The sequence below is a fragment of the Triturus cristatus genome, chromosome 8 (genome assembly GCF_964204655.1).
Source record: "Triturus cristatus chromosome 8, aTriCri1.1, whole genome shotgun sequence".
In the NCBI taxonomy this organism is placed as follows: Eukaryota; Metazoa; Chordata; class Amphibia; order Caudata; family Salamandridae; genus Triturus; species Triturus cristatus.
In genome coordinates, this window is record NC_140591.1 from 1,656,108,470 (window position 1) to 1,656,122,235 (window position 13,766).

General features: G+C 39.9%; 2 long non-coding RNA genes across 2 annotated transcripts in view; both read left to right on the plus strand.

Moving 5' to 3' along the window:
- Positions 1 to 13,766, plus strand: part of LOC146808500 (uncharacterized) — a 75,096-nt gene that overhangs the window by 51,569 nt on the left and 9,761 nt on the right. The window lies entirely within an intron of this gene.
- LOC146808501 (uncharacterized) lies at positions 229 to 7,187 on the plus strand. The gene is made up of 2 exons (XR_014968003.1): positions 229 to 1,044; positions 5,378 to 7,187. It is a non-coding gene; the product is annotated as an uncharacterized LOC146808501 (long non-coding RNA).

Here is a 13,766-nt window from a genome sequence, read left to right on the forward strand (position 1 = left end):
GATTCGGTATTACCGAATCAGTAATACCGGGAGGTATGTCAAGGGTGCCAGGGTGTCCAAAGGACACCCTGTTGCACCCCTGAAATGTGCCTGTGTGCACATGTGGCGCACGTACATGCCCTAAGGGCATGGATGTGTGCTACATGGCACTTAAAAAAAAATTCTAAAGTGAATGTTTAAAGGAATTCGTTAATTACCATCAACTTGAAGTTGGTGGTGTCGTAAATTGGCTGCGATTAAATTAGCGTTAGCAGAATCCATCTGGTATTTACAGGCTATCCTGTACATTTTGTGGAATCCATTTTGTATTTCTGGCAGCCATTTTGTCTTCCCTTGTGCTCTGTTTAAAGGACTGGCTATACTTAGACTCTGCTACCCTGCACATGCGCAGGAATATCTAACTGTCCATGCATCTGTTTTTAGTCTGTAACTATCAGGTTGTTTCTACCAGAGTCAGCAACTGCTAGCTCCTCCTATACTATTTACGGTGCATTTCTGTATGACCATCTATGTATGTAACTCTTCTCATGTATGCTTGCATCGTCCTTTTCCTGAGCCCCTGTGTGGGTATAAAAGACCCATGGTTCTTCTACTCTGGGTGCTACCTTCATTCAGCACCACAGGGTGCTGGGTGAATGTGGTTCCACCTCCTGAGGTTTAATAAACTATGTATTTTCTATTTCAGATTCTGTGCCAACTTCTTTCTAATAGTCTGAGGACTCTGTGCAGAGAAGGGCGAACCCCTTGCACTGGTAGGCGTAGCTGAGGCCTATTTTCTACAATTGGCGCCTCAACTTGGGGCTCATCGGTGACTCGGATGCCCAAAGGATTGGTCGCGACGAAGGATTGGAATCTCGCTCTGGACGTGATCACTGCCCGATAAGACCAGAGTCTTGGCATCCACGGCGACTTTTCCTTTCTTTCTGATCTGACCATCCAGGTGGCACCGGTCCTCGACTGAGATCTCTTCTGTTGATTCACCGTGCAGTGACCATTTGGTCGATTTTAGAACTTGGCAGGATGAATCTGAACACCAAGTGATTGGTAAGTGTCTGCGGCGCTTGCTGTTGGTTTTGATGCCTGTGATTGGTAAGGTAGTTTAGTAACGCTTACTGTGGCTTTGAGTATGGTATATTTTGTGTTGGCCAACTTGGTTTGTTTTGACATATGTGACTTGCAATTCACATAGGCAGGTAATGAGGAGAATTTTCTCTAACTGAATTGATTTGAACGGCACATCGTACTAAAGGTACCTTAAGTGCTACTTTGATTATAATATTGCATATTCTGCACTATTTTTTGGCATATCTGTCTTTAGCACACTTCAAAAGATGTGTTGCCTTTGGAATGGTACCAAAATGAAACTTGATGAAGCACAACTGGCCCCCCCTCGGAGGGGACGCCTAATAGGGATATGTATATTAAGTATGGTCTTTCTTCTATAATGTACAGCGCATTATGGAATAAAAATACTTGTAAGTGGTGACTAGTACCCCGAGGAACTAAATATGTACATAACAGGATCCTGGTCTGTGCACTTAGTAACATTCATAAGTGATGAGATGCAGAGCGTTTTTTTTTTGGTGTTCTGCCAGCCAAATCTGGTGAATATGACTTGCAACTAGTATTTACAAATGGTTTGGTTTAAGTACAGTCTGTGGGCTGTCTTTTGTTTCTGTCTTAAGTGTTGATCTGTGGGTTAAATGTGTGTTTACATGTTATGGTGTGGTAAATTGTGTTTTGGATGTTGCTAGCACTGGAAAAAGCGTGTGATTGAATGACTGTGAATATGTGAAAGAATTCTGAGAAGTGAAATTGTTAAGGAGTAAATTTAAATTGGTCTCATCACCATCAATAAGTCGCAAAAGGAAATTGAGAGGGGTGTAGCAAGAGAAAGAGCAACCCCTGTGATTTGATGACACCCTTAATGTACAAAAGTATTAATGAAGAGTAATTAGGGACCCGTTAAAAGTTTAGCTTGGAAAAATTGTGGGTATTTCGAATTTGCAAATTGTTCCTATGCAGCTTTGTGTTCTTGGTGGTTCAGTGAGCCAATGTGCTGGGTCCACAGGGTTGTAGGTTCTAATTTAAGCTGAACCTGCTAATCTGAGAATTGAACCTAAATTTATGACCCTTGAAAAGAAATTGTATATTAAAATAAATGTTTCCATAGGGCAAATTATTGCAGTTTAGATAACATTAGGAAGGCTTTTTGTCTTTGACAGCTTCAGGGCTGTGCAAGGCAGATTTTGACCTTGCAGCTTGTAAGGTGGGGGCTAAAAATAGAGGAGTGAACCAGGAGGTGAAATCACTGCTTAGAAAGCTTCACTGACATGAAAATGTGTAATGCTTGCAGCAGGACAGCCTTGGAGAAAGGTGGGGGCTAGGAGCACCCGCTGTGGCCCGGTTCTGCGCTGAGGTTTAGCTTCTCTGATGAGACAGGGCAGCTGAGGAACGAAACCCAAGGAGCCTTCCTCTGCCCTATTTTGTGCAAAGACCAGTTAGACTTTCCATAGAAAACTGTTTTTATTTTTTTTTAAAACTGTTGCATTAATCCTACACAAAAAGTAAAATGATGCTCTTGCTTGAAATTTTAAGGGCTATATGCCTATATAAAAACGATTTTCCAATTGAGAATTAATTTTCTCAGTGGAAATTGTGGCGCAAAATTAACATGGATTATCGGATAAGAGTTTTACCTTTAGAAAGTTAAAATTAAGATGACCTGTGTAAAGAGAAAAACGAAATTGTGTGTTTTACAATAGACTAAATTCAGATACAAAATGTCACAGCATTTATCTTTTGTATAGGGTATTCAAAGGCATTCACATTATACAGCACGACAGATTTGTGTTGGCTTGAAGGGTTGACTTGCAAGGCGTGTGAATTTCGACACCTTTACGTGTTAAACAGCTGTGTCAACAAGACCATTTCTATTTCGGACTCCGGCTACAGAGAATAGTTGAAGTCAAAAACACGGAGTAAAATTCTGCATTTCAGACTGCTGTTTCCAAAGTTAGAAATGTAGTTTCATTATTTTTGCAGATTGACAGTAGGGATTTCTTTTCTTAATGCCTTTTTTTTAAAATAAGGATAAGAGTGGTTTTTGATGTTCAATAATAATGGCTGTCCTTCATTTAAAAGTGGCGCAGACTTAAGATGTTTCAAGATAAGCTTCTGTGCTTAGGGCTAAGAATTAATGTGTTTCAATATAATAGGCAAGGGATGCAGCTCGCTTTTCATATGTAGACTCATCAAAATGATTAGATTTATTAACAAAAAATATATTTTGATTATATAAAAAAAAAAATGTTATTTCAAATAGGTGCAAAAACAAATTCGTTTTTTACTATTTATAATGCCTAATAATGATACTGTGACCTCCTAGCATCCAAATTGCATTTAAGCCGTGCTATACAGCAATAGGGGGTCAATTACATGTGAAAATGTCACTTTACCCAGGCGTACAAAACTAATTTTTATAAGGGTATACATTATACATTTTTGATGCCACATCTCTGGGATATGTAGAGGACATTCTGGGGATGACTATTATGCAAAAACATTGTAGGATGTTAATTTTTAAGTGCCCTGAAAATCAAAGTCGAAATTGGGTAAAAATTCACTATTTAAATGAGTTTTCTCCAGTCAGATCAGTTTTTAAACTGCCTTACGCCCCAGTAAATGCACATATGTAAGCATAGACCATCTATACTGCTAGACAAACGCTTGGCACACTGCTTATACATATCAATGTACAAAAATTGGCAGAAGTTATTAAGCTTACCTCTGAAATTGCTGGTAGACACACAGAGTGGGTTTTGCTGCTCTGTCTTCGGTCTTTAGGGTCACTTTGACTTGGAAGCACCACATGAAAACCTTGCATGCATGCTGGGGAACAGCTGCATAGGTTATAGGTCAAAGTCCTACATTTAGAAGCCTGTAGGGCTCAGCACAACGTTGCTTTGACATTTCGACATTTGAAAGACAAAATGGCAGGGGAAGAAAGAGGTTTTTGCTTACCCTTTTTTTTTTTTTGGTAAAAGCAAGTTTTTGTGTGCACTCAATGCACATAGTATATGTGACCTCTCTTTAAAGGACAATGGCTCTGCCATATATATATAGTATAAATGTTTTTAGGGTTGAATTCAGGAAGCAATGGGATTCAGTTTGACTTTGTGCGGTCTCATGTTGCACTAGTACATTTGCTAAAGGAATATGTTCTTTGGCTAGCTGAAATGTGCTATTTCGCTCCTCAGAGTTTGTTTATGCCCAGTTGCTACAAATTGGGGTTGATAGTGTTGACAGAATGAAACCTGGTACAGGTTTCTTACCGTCAAAACTGGGGAGTGGAGGCTAGCTCCTCTACAAATTAAGGGTAGGCAAATTTATGTGTTCTCTCTCTTTTTCTTACCTTTTTTTGAGCCTGTCTAAACTGTCTGTGAAATAACCATGAGACATTAAATTGGCTATTCAGTAATACTGTTTTAAACATTATTAGCATTAATAAAACGAATAAATATATTTTGCTATGTTACTACCCATCCTCTCTGATGGAATTATGAGAGGATGAGTAGTCTAGGTTGCTGTTTCCTTATTTGATCTTTAAGGGGAACTAGCTGTGGGTAGTTTTTGTTTGAAAATTCTCAGGTGACAACACCACTATTGTTTGTTATTCTCATGCTACATACAGTTTTGCAAGGGCATTGCTAGTTTTATTAGCTAGTCTGTGTAAATAAACTGACAGTCCTTACTAGAACTAATGTTGCATAGTTTGGATTGTGAAAATGTAGAATGCAGGGAAGAGGTCTATGTGATCCTTAGCAAACATTTTTGAGGAAAATATTGGTTTACAGGAGTCTGTTAGTCACAAGATGTTCCGCTGGAGAACATGTACCCATTATGTTGAAGTTTTTAGTTCTGTATGTAATAGGAATCCCTGTTAAATTAGCAGTGTTAGATTTTCCTGTTGCTCCTATAACATGAGAGCATGGTCCTGAGTATACAATATAGGTGCTTTAATTAAGAAAAATCATTTTAGAAGTGTCTGCAGTCCTGTACAAATAATGCAATGTTTAGGAGTAAAACGTGTATAACATTTCCTTTTTCTTGAGGGTCTTTAGAAATGAACACAGACTTCCTTGACTGCTTGGCATTGGGTGACGTATTACTCTTGTCAGTTCACTAAAGAGTTTTTATACTTGCTAATAGGTCCAGACTGTTGTTTTATTTACTCTCACATATATGAAAGTGGTTCCAGGGTGCCTTGTTAATATATGGGGCGTCCCTGGACTAGGAAGTATTCTGAGACTATCCTCTCTGTTGATAGATTATTTTTGTGCCTTGTCTAAAGACCTTTTGTTCCGTCCACCAATAGATATTTGCTGCTTTACAACCATTGCCAGAGGGGCGCGTACATCAGATCCAGCTTGAGGAGTCAGCACCAGTCCAGCTTGAAGTCAAAGTGAAGGTAACCTGCACAGGCACTGCTGGCAACCAGGACCTCAGTGAAGGTAGAAGGCCGGAAGCATTGTGATGAGCGTACCCCTGCTACTATCTTGGGCGAAAGATGGGTCACAAATCAGAAAGGAGAAATCGTGGATCAACCTTTTGAAGCCCAGCTGAGAGTCACAGACCGACCAGGAAGGGAAGAAGGTTTTTGCTTGAGGTAACCCCCTTTGAAACAAGGGTTGCTTCAGAGATCCTAGCATCAGGCCTCTGAATCCTGGTCCCAAAGTGGCTGTAAAGGAGATACCTGGGCACACTGAATGCAATCCATGGCCCCAACGAAAGAGCAGTGTGCCAGCAGAGCAATACAGGAGTTAGGGAAGGACTTGAGTTCAGGGTACAGGTGCTGTGTCTCTGGTGCCTGTTAGATTGAAATGAAGAAAACTGGTGCACTGCCTGAGACACTGGACAGGATCGCTGAGCGCATTTGCCCTGGTGGGTGATTGCCCTATCCTGAAAGAAGAAACTTTTCCCTTGAAACTAGGCCATGATTCCTGAGTTGCGAGTTGTGCAGCTCCACCGTGGGAACAACAAGAGCCTGCCTGTGAGGCTCAAACGGACACAGGGAGAAGACTCCCCTCTGGTTGGTTGTACAGCGGCTTTAATTTCCCAAGGACTTCTTTTTCTTTTTGTTGAAAATGTACCCCATTGATCGTCCCATTTTTGAGGAGGAGCAACCCTTTGCAGCTCTTCGTCCTAATTCTCATGGTCCTCCTGGTCCCCTGGATCCAGGATCATTTTTGTAAATAATATGTCTGACTGCTTTAATGTTTGTATTGGGTATAATGATAGATACTCTAGCCCTCATAAAGGAAACACTGGAAAAGTCTAGCGAAAATGTTTTTATTAGATATGTACTGTTGGATACTTTGATATTGAAATTGATGGTAACTGAAATGCATGGGAACCTTGAAAATGTTTTTACTGGATGGTTCTAGGATTTGCTAAGGACTAGAAAGCTAATAATTCTGTTTCTGATAATAGTAATTACTCTCTCCTGCTATCTGTATGACCCAATTCTCTGTTCCCTTTGTACTTCTGTTTATACCTCATACATACCCGCTTAACAATATTTAGAATGAGAAATGCCCACCTAGCAATGAATTAGGAAATTTATGAAAAGAAAAAAAAAATGTTATTAAAAATTAATATGCATATTTTTCATTTTTCCTACTGGATTATGGGAGATGTCTTCAGCTAACGCTAAAAGGGTCGTCTGTCGTAAATTGGCTGCGATTAAATTAGCGTTAGCAGAATCCATCTGGTATTTACAGGCTATCCTGTACATTTTGTGGAATCCATTTTGTATTTCTGGCAGCCATTTTGTCTTCCCTTGTGCTCTGTTTAAAGGACTGGCTATACTTAGACTCTGCTACCCTGCACATGCGCAGGAATATCTAACTGTCCATGCATCTGTTTTTAGTCTGTAACTATCAGGTTGTTTCTACCAGAGTCAGCAACTGCTAGCTCCTCCTATACTATTTACGGTGCATTTCTGTATGACCATCTATGTATGTAACTCTTCTCATGTATGCTTGCATCGTCCTTTTCCTGAGCCCCTGTGTGGGTATAAAAGACCCATGGTTCTTCTACTCTGGGTGCTACCTTCATTCAGCACCACAGGGTGCTGGGTGAATGTGGTTCCACCTCCTGAGGTTTAATAAACTATGTATTTTCTATTTCAGATTCTGTGCCAACTTCTTTCTAATAGTCTGAGGACTCTGTGCAGAGAAGGGCGAACCCCTTGCACTGGTAGGCGTAGCTGAGGCCTATTTTCTACAGTGGTAAGTAACGAATTCTTAAAGCACATAGCACTCTTTTATGTGCTTTCTACATTGCATTTACCGAATCGGTAAATACCGATTCGGTAGATACAGATTCGGTAAATACCGATTCGGTATTTACCGAATCATCACCTACATTTGGAATGGCTAAATACCGGTCGGTAACCCAGAAATTCGGTAAATTTCAGGGTTACCGACTGGTATTTAGCCACCTACATCTGGCCCTTAGTTCTTGCTTCAATTCATCATTACCCGTTTCCTGGTCTTCGTGCACCTGACACTATACTTGCAGCACAACAGTACTACGGGAGCGAATGAGGCGTAACAGCCAGAACTGCCAACTTTGAAGCTGGGGAACCAGGTTCGAGTCTTGGCTCAATATCCTGTGTTTCTGGGCAAATCACTTAATCTCCCTGTGCCTACCATGAAATGAATGAGTCCTTGTGTAATGTAACTGGTGCTCATGCGAAGAGCTCTAATACCTTTGGGTCGGGATTGCGCTATATAGAACAGAAAAAAAGAAGTGAACGATAACCAATGGATTAAAATAGAATGGTTTAAATTACTTACAGTACACATAGAACAACTCCATGTCTAATTTCTTTGCTCTTTTCTGATTGTATATGGAGGCGTGTATTGCTACTATAGTAGCACTCTTGTGCAAAATGAACTGGCACTGGTTTGTGCACTGTAATGCAAGTATACAACATTTGAAAACAAGTATTAATTAAGCAAAAACCTGTAGTCTAGCTTGATGAAATTAAGAATGGCTGTGCCTCGGGTTTAGGACCCTAAGTGCAATCCATACAGTCCTCGATAACACTCCTGTTAAACCACAGGCTCTCATTAGCCCAGACAGAAATCCATAGTAACAATGGAGCCAGTTAAACCTGGTCCTCCAGATAGTTTAAACCCAATTCCTCGGTTGTATGACATAATTTCGACAGACAGAAAATCGACCTACAAATATATCGCAACAAAAATATCGATGTCAAGAATATCGACATCCTATCTACAACATGGTAAGTACAAAAATATCGAAAATTAAATATCGATGTCAAAAATATCGTTATTAAAAATATCGTTTTTCTTTTACTTTAAAAATATATGTAAAATAAACCAAATTATACTTAGAAATTAAATAAACATAATTAAATATATTGTATAATATTTAAAATGTATAATTAATATATATATAATTTAATAAAACTTTAATTAAACATATACATATAATATATAATATATATACTTACTTAATAATTAATTTTAATAATAATTTCTGTAACGTATAAATTATTAAATGTTTAAAAAAATTACCAATACATCTATACACATAAAACAATAACATTAATAAATATTTAATAATTACATATAGCAAATAATAATCAATATTTTTAATGTGAATAATTTTTATTATTAATGATATATTACAATAGCTAAAATAATACAAAACATATTAAATATCAGACACAATAAAACTACTAGTCCAACTCCAACATAAACAACAGTAAGGAAAATGTTGGATAGCGTAGGGGTAAAAATTACTATTCCAACTCCAAAGAGTGCAACAGTAGGGAAAGCGTTGGATAGCGTAGGGGTAAAATTACTATTCCAACTCCAGAGAGTGCAATAGTAAGGAAAGTGTTGGATAGCGTAAGGGTAAAAATTACTATTCCCACTCCAGAGAGTGCATCAGTAGGGAAAACATTGGATAGCGTAGGGGTAAAAATTACTATTCCAACTCCAAAGAGTGCAACAGTAGGGAAAGCGTTGGATAGCGTAGGGGTAAAAATTACTATTCCAACTCCAGAGAGTGCAATAGTAGGGAAAGCGTTGGATAGCGTAAGGGTAAAAATTACTATTCCCATTACAGAGAGTGCAACAGTAGGGAAAACGCTGGATAGCTTAGGAGTAAAAATTACTATTCCCACTCCAATGAGTGCAACAGTAGGGAAAACATTGCATAGCGTAGGGGTAAAAATTACTATTCCCACACCAGAGAGTGCAACAGCAGTGAAAACGCTGGATAGCGTAGGGGTACAAATTACTATTCCCACTCCAGTAAGTGAAACAGTAGGGAAAGCGCTGGATAGCGTTGGGGTAAAAATTACTATTCCAACTCCAGAGAGTGCAACAGTAGTGAAAACGCTGGATAGCGTAGGGGTACAAATTACTATTCCCACTCCAGTAAGTGAAATAGTAGGGAAAGCGCTGGATAGCGTAGGGGTAAAAATTACTATTCCAACTCCAAAGAGTGCAACAGTAGGGAAAGCGTTGGATAGCGTAGGGGTAAAAATTACTATTCCCACTCCAGTGAGTCCAACAGCAGGGAAAACGCTGGATAGCTTAGGAGTAAAAATTACTATTCCCACTCCAATGAGTGCAACAGTAGGGAAAACATTGCATAGCGTAGGGGTAAAAATTACTATTCCCACACCAGAGAGTGCAACAGCAGTGAAAACGCTGGATAGCGTAGGGGTACAAATTACTATTCCCACTCCAGTAAGTGAAATAGTAAGGAAAGCGCTGGATAGCGTTGGGGTAAAAATTACTATTCCAACTCCAGAGAGTGCAATAGTAGGGAAAGCGTTGAATAGCGTAAGGGTGAAAATTACTATTCCCACTCCAGAGAGTGCAACAGTAGGGAAAGTGTTGGATAGCGTAGGGAAAAAAATTACTATTCCAACTACAGAGAATGCAACAGTAGGGAAACCACTGGATAGCATAGGAGTAAAAATTACTATTCCCACTCCAGTGAGTCCAACAGTAGGGAAAGCGTTGGATAGCGTATGGGTAAAAATTACTATTCCCACTCCAGAGAGTGCAACAGTAGTGAAAACGCTGGATAGCGTAGGGGTACAAATTACTATTCCCACTCCAGTAAGTGAAACAGTAGGGAAAGCGCTGGATAGCGTAGGGGTAAAAATTACTATTCCAACTCCAGAGAGTGCAACAGTAGGAAAAGCGCTGGATAGCGTAGGGGTAAAAATTACTATTCCCACTCCAGATAGTAAAACAGTTGGGAAAGCACTGGATAGCATAGGGATTCTATAAACATAATAACCAATTAAATAATTATTTATAAAAAAATAGCATATTAATAATTAATTTACAAAATAATTATTATTAAATACCAATTATTTAAAATAAATATTTGTATAAATAACTTTAAATTACATCCCACACTATTCCCCCTTTAACACACAACACACTACACATACAAAATACACAATACATTTAAATATCAGTTTATCTATTATTTACTATTCATAATACATTCTTTATAATTAATATACTTATTATTTACTAATTTATACATATTAACTGCCAAATTACAATTATTCACAAATTATTTATTAATTAACAATACATTAATTAGCAATAACAACAAATAACATGAAATAATAAATTATTTATATTTACTATATTTAACGTACTAATAACAATTAATTACCAATTAATAATTAATTAACAATTAATTATTATTAATTACAAATAAATAAAAATTATCAGTAATTATTTGAATTTAATTACATCCCACCCTATTCCCCTATAAACCCACAACCCACTACACATAAAAATTCACATAATTAATTGAATCATCAATTAATCACTTAATAAAATTAAATCACCAATTAGTTAGTAATTAACAATTAATTAATTAACAATACCAATAAATAAATATTAATATTAAACTAATTATAACTTATATAATTAACCAATTAATAAAATTAATTTACAATGAATAATTAATTAACTATTAATTAATCAATTAATATATTTAATTTACAATTAGTAATTAATTAACAATTAATTAATCATAAATACCAATTAAACAATACATATTAATTAATTAATTATAATTAAATTACTTCCCACCCTATTCCCCTATAAACCCACAACCCGCTCTGATACTAAATCGCAAAATTATATTTTAAATAATTATTAATCTCTAAACATTTATTTTTAAATGTATTAAAATACATTACAATAATCTTTAACATACAAATAAAATACATATTAAAATACATTACACTAATAAAATATCGATATTATTGACATCGAAATTTTTGATTACGATATTACTTACATCTATATTAATGACTTCGATATTATTAACTTCGATAATACTTACCTTGGGGTCGATATTCTGTCCATCGATATTCTTGACTTCGATATTCTTTACCTACGATATTAACAACTCGATATACTTGTAGGTCGAAATTTAAAACTCGATATTTAGACTAACCACCCAATTCCTCATGGGTGACAAATGAGGAACTGTTTTGACCCACCCCCAAGAGTTTCCTACAAAATCGTTCCTCTTCCAACTGGATTCCCTTGCACTTACGGTACCCCCACATCGCAGCTCCTCAAGTCAGGACTGGGAGACACTGCATTCTGTATAGTTGTGACAGGGGCTTGTTACCTACTGATAATGAAAATCTAAATAAGGCACAGCATTCTTGGGTGAATTTAAAACAGCGACTGGAAATGCAAGGAAGCCAGTTATTCTGGTGGTCGAATGAAATCCCCAGATAAGGAAAAGTGGAGACCCTAGTGATATGTTGCCCTTTGATATCAATAAGTCTCGTCTTGGCTCCCTCCCTCCCACAGACCATATAGTTTGTCTTAGAGATGTTGGTATCTAGGTCATCCATGAACTTCACGCAACGATCCACCAGGAGTTTTAGCCTGTTAGCCATCCAGACCATCAACACGGCGTTGTCGGCATATAGCAAGGACGGGACACTGATAGACTTTATCTTCGGTGAATCGGCTTTATTACTCAAGCATGTGTTCAGGCTGTTAATGTATAATAAAAACAGTAAAGGGGCCAACACACATTCTTGCCTAATCCCTCGCGGGGGCTAACTGATTAAGTGGTTTCCCCCGCTGTGCCGTATCTAACGCGGGCATTTACATCCATATGCAAAGCTCTAAGAAAGTTAATCAGGTCGGCAGACAGTTCCATCTCCCCAAGAATGTCCCAAAGCTTGGACCTGTTCACCCGATCAAAGGCGCTACTGAGGTCCATAAATGCAAGGAAAATAGATCCCTGCTTCGCCACAACATATTTCCCTATAATAAGGTTGAGGTTAAGGCATTGTTCTATAGTGCCCAACCCTTTTCTGAATCCATATTGGACAGGGCAAATGATGTCTTTGGGCCGAGCCCAAACTTCCACTCGCTGAAGGACAATACGCCCTACCACCTTTACCACCAAACATAACAAAGAAATTGGTCTGTGACAGGTATGGTCCTACCGATTCCCCTTTCTTAAATACAGGGACTATAGTGGCTGATTTTCAAATCGGCTGAAGACCTAGTTGGGTTACGGCATTAAGAACATTGGCCAGAACTGAAGCCAAGAGATAAATTCAGCCTTGTAAAAGTCCATGGTGCCAATTACGATCCGGTAAAAAAAATTCCCGTACGACTCGTATCCGGTCTTTTTACCGTACGAATCGTACAAGTGCCGTACAAACTGGCAATCACGATTCGCATGGTAAAAAGCCCATACGAGTCGCATTGGGAATAATTCCCCACACGGCCTCGGGTCGGAAAAAGTGTCCGACACGTCCTCGGACGATTTACCGTACAAACGTGAAAAGCGAAGTCCGACCGAGGAATCACGATCCGTCCCGGGCGTCCGATTGTACAACCGTATGGTTAAAAGACCGTCCGCACCGAACTCCAATAGCAACCATGGAGACGTCCAAACAGGTGCCCGGTACGCGCCGTACACCCCCCCAGCCCCCGCATGTACGCGCCGTACCCCCCCCAGCCCCCGCATGTACGCGCCGTACCCCCCCCAGCCCCCGCATGTACGCGCGGTACCCCCCCAGCCCCCGCATGTACGCGCCGTACCCCCCCAGCTCCCGCATGTACGCGCCGTACCCCTCCCAGCCCCCGCATGTACGCGCCGTACCCCCCCCCAGCCCCCGCATGTACGCGCCGTCCCCCCCCTAGCCCCCGCATGTACGCGCCGTACTCCCACGTGTATGTACACCCGAGTACGTGTCGAACCCCCCCATGTATGTACACCCGTGTACGTTCGAGTCGTACCCCCACCCGTGTATGTACGGTGCGTACCCCCAGCGCTACCGTACATACACGGGTGGGGGTACGACTCGAACGTACACGGGTGTACATACACGGGGGGTTCGACACGTACAGTTCGACACGTACTCGGGTGTACATACACGGGGGTTCGACACGTACTCGGGTGTACATACACGGGGGGGTTCGACACGTACAGTTCGACACGTACTCGGGTGTACATACACGGGGGGTTCGACACGTACTCGGGTGTACATACACGGGGGGGTTCGACACGTACTCGGGTGTACATACACGGGGGGTACGGCGCGTACATGCGGGGGCTGGGGGGGGTACGGCGCGTACATGCGGGGGCTGGGGGGGTACGGCGCGTACATGTGGGGGCTGGGGGGTGTACAGCGCGTACATGCG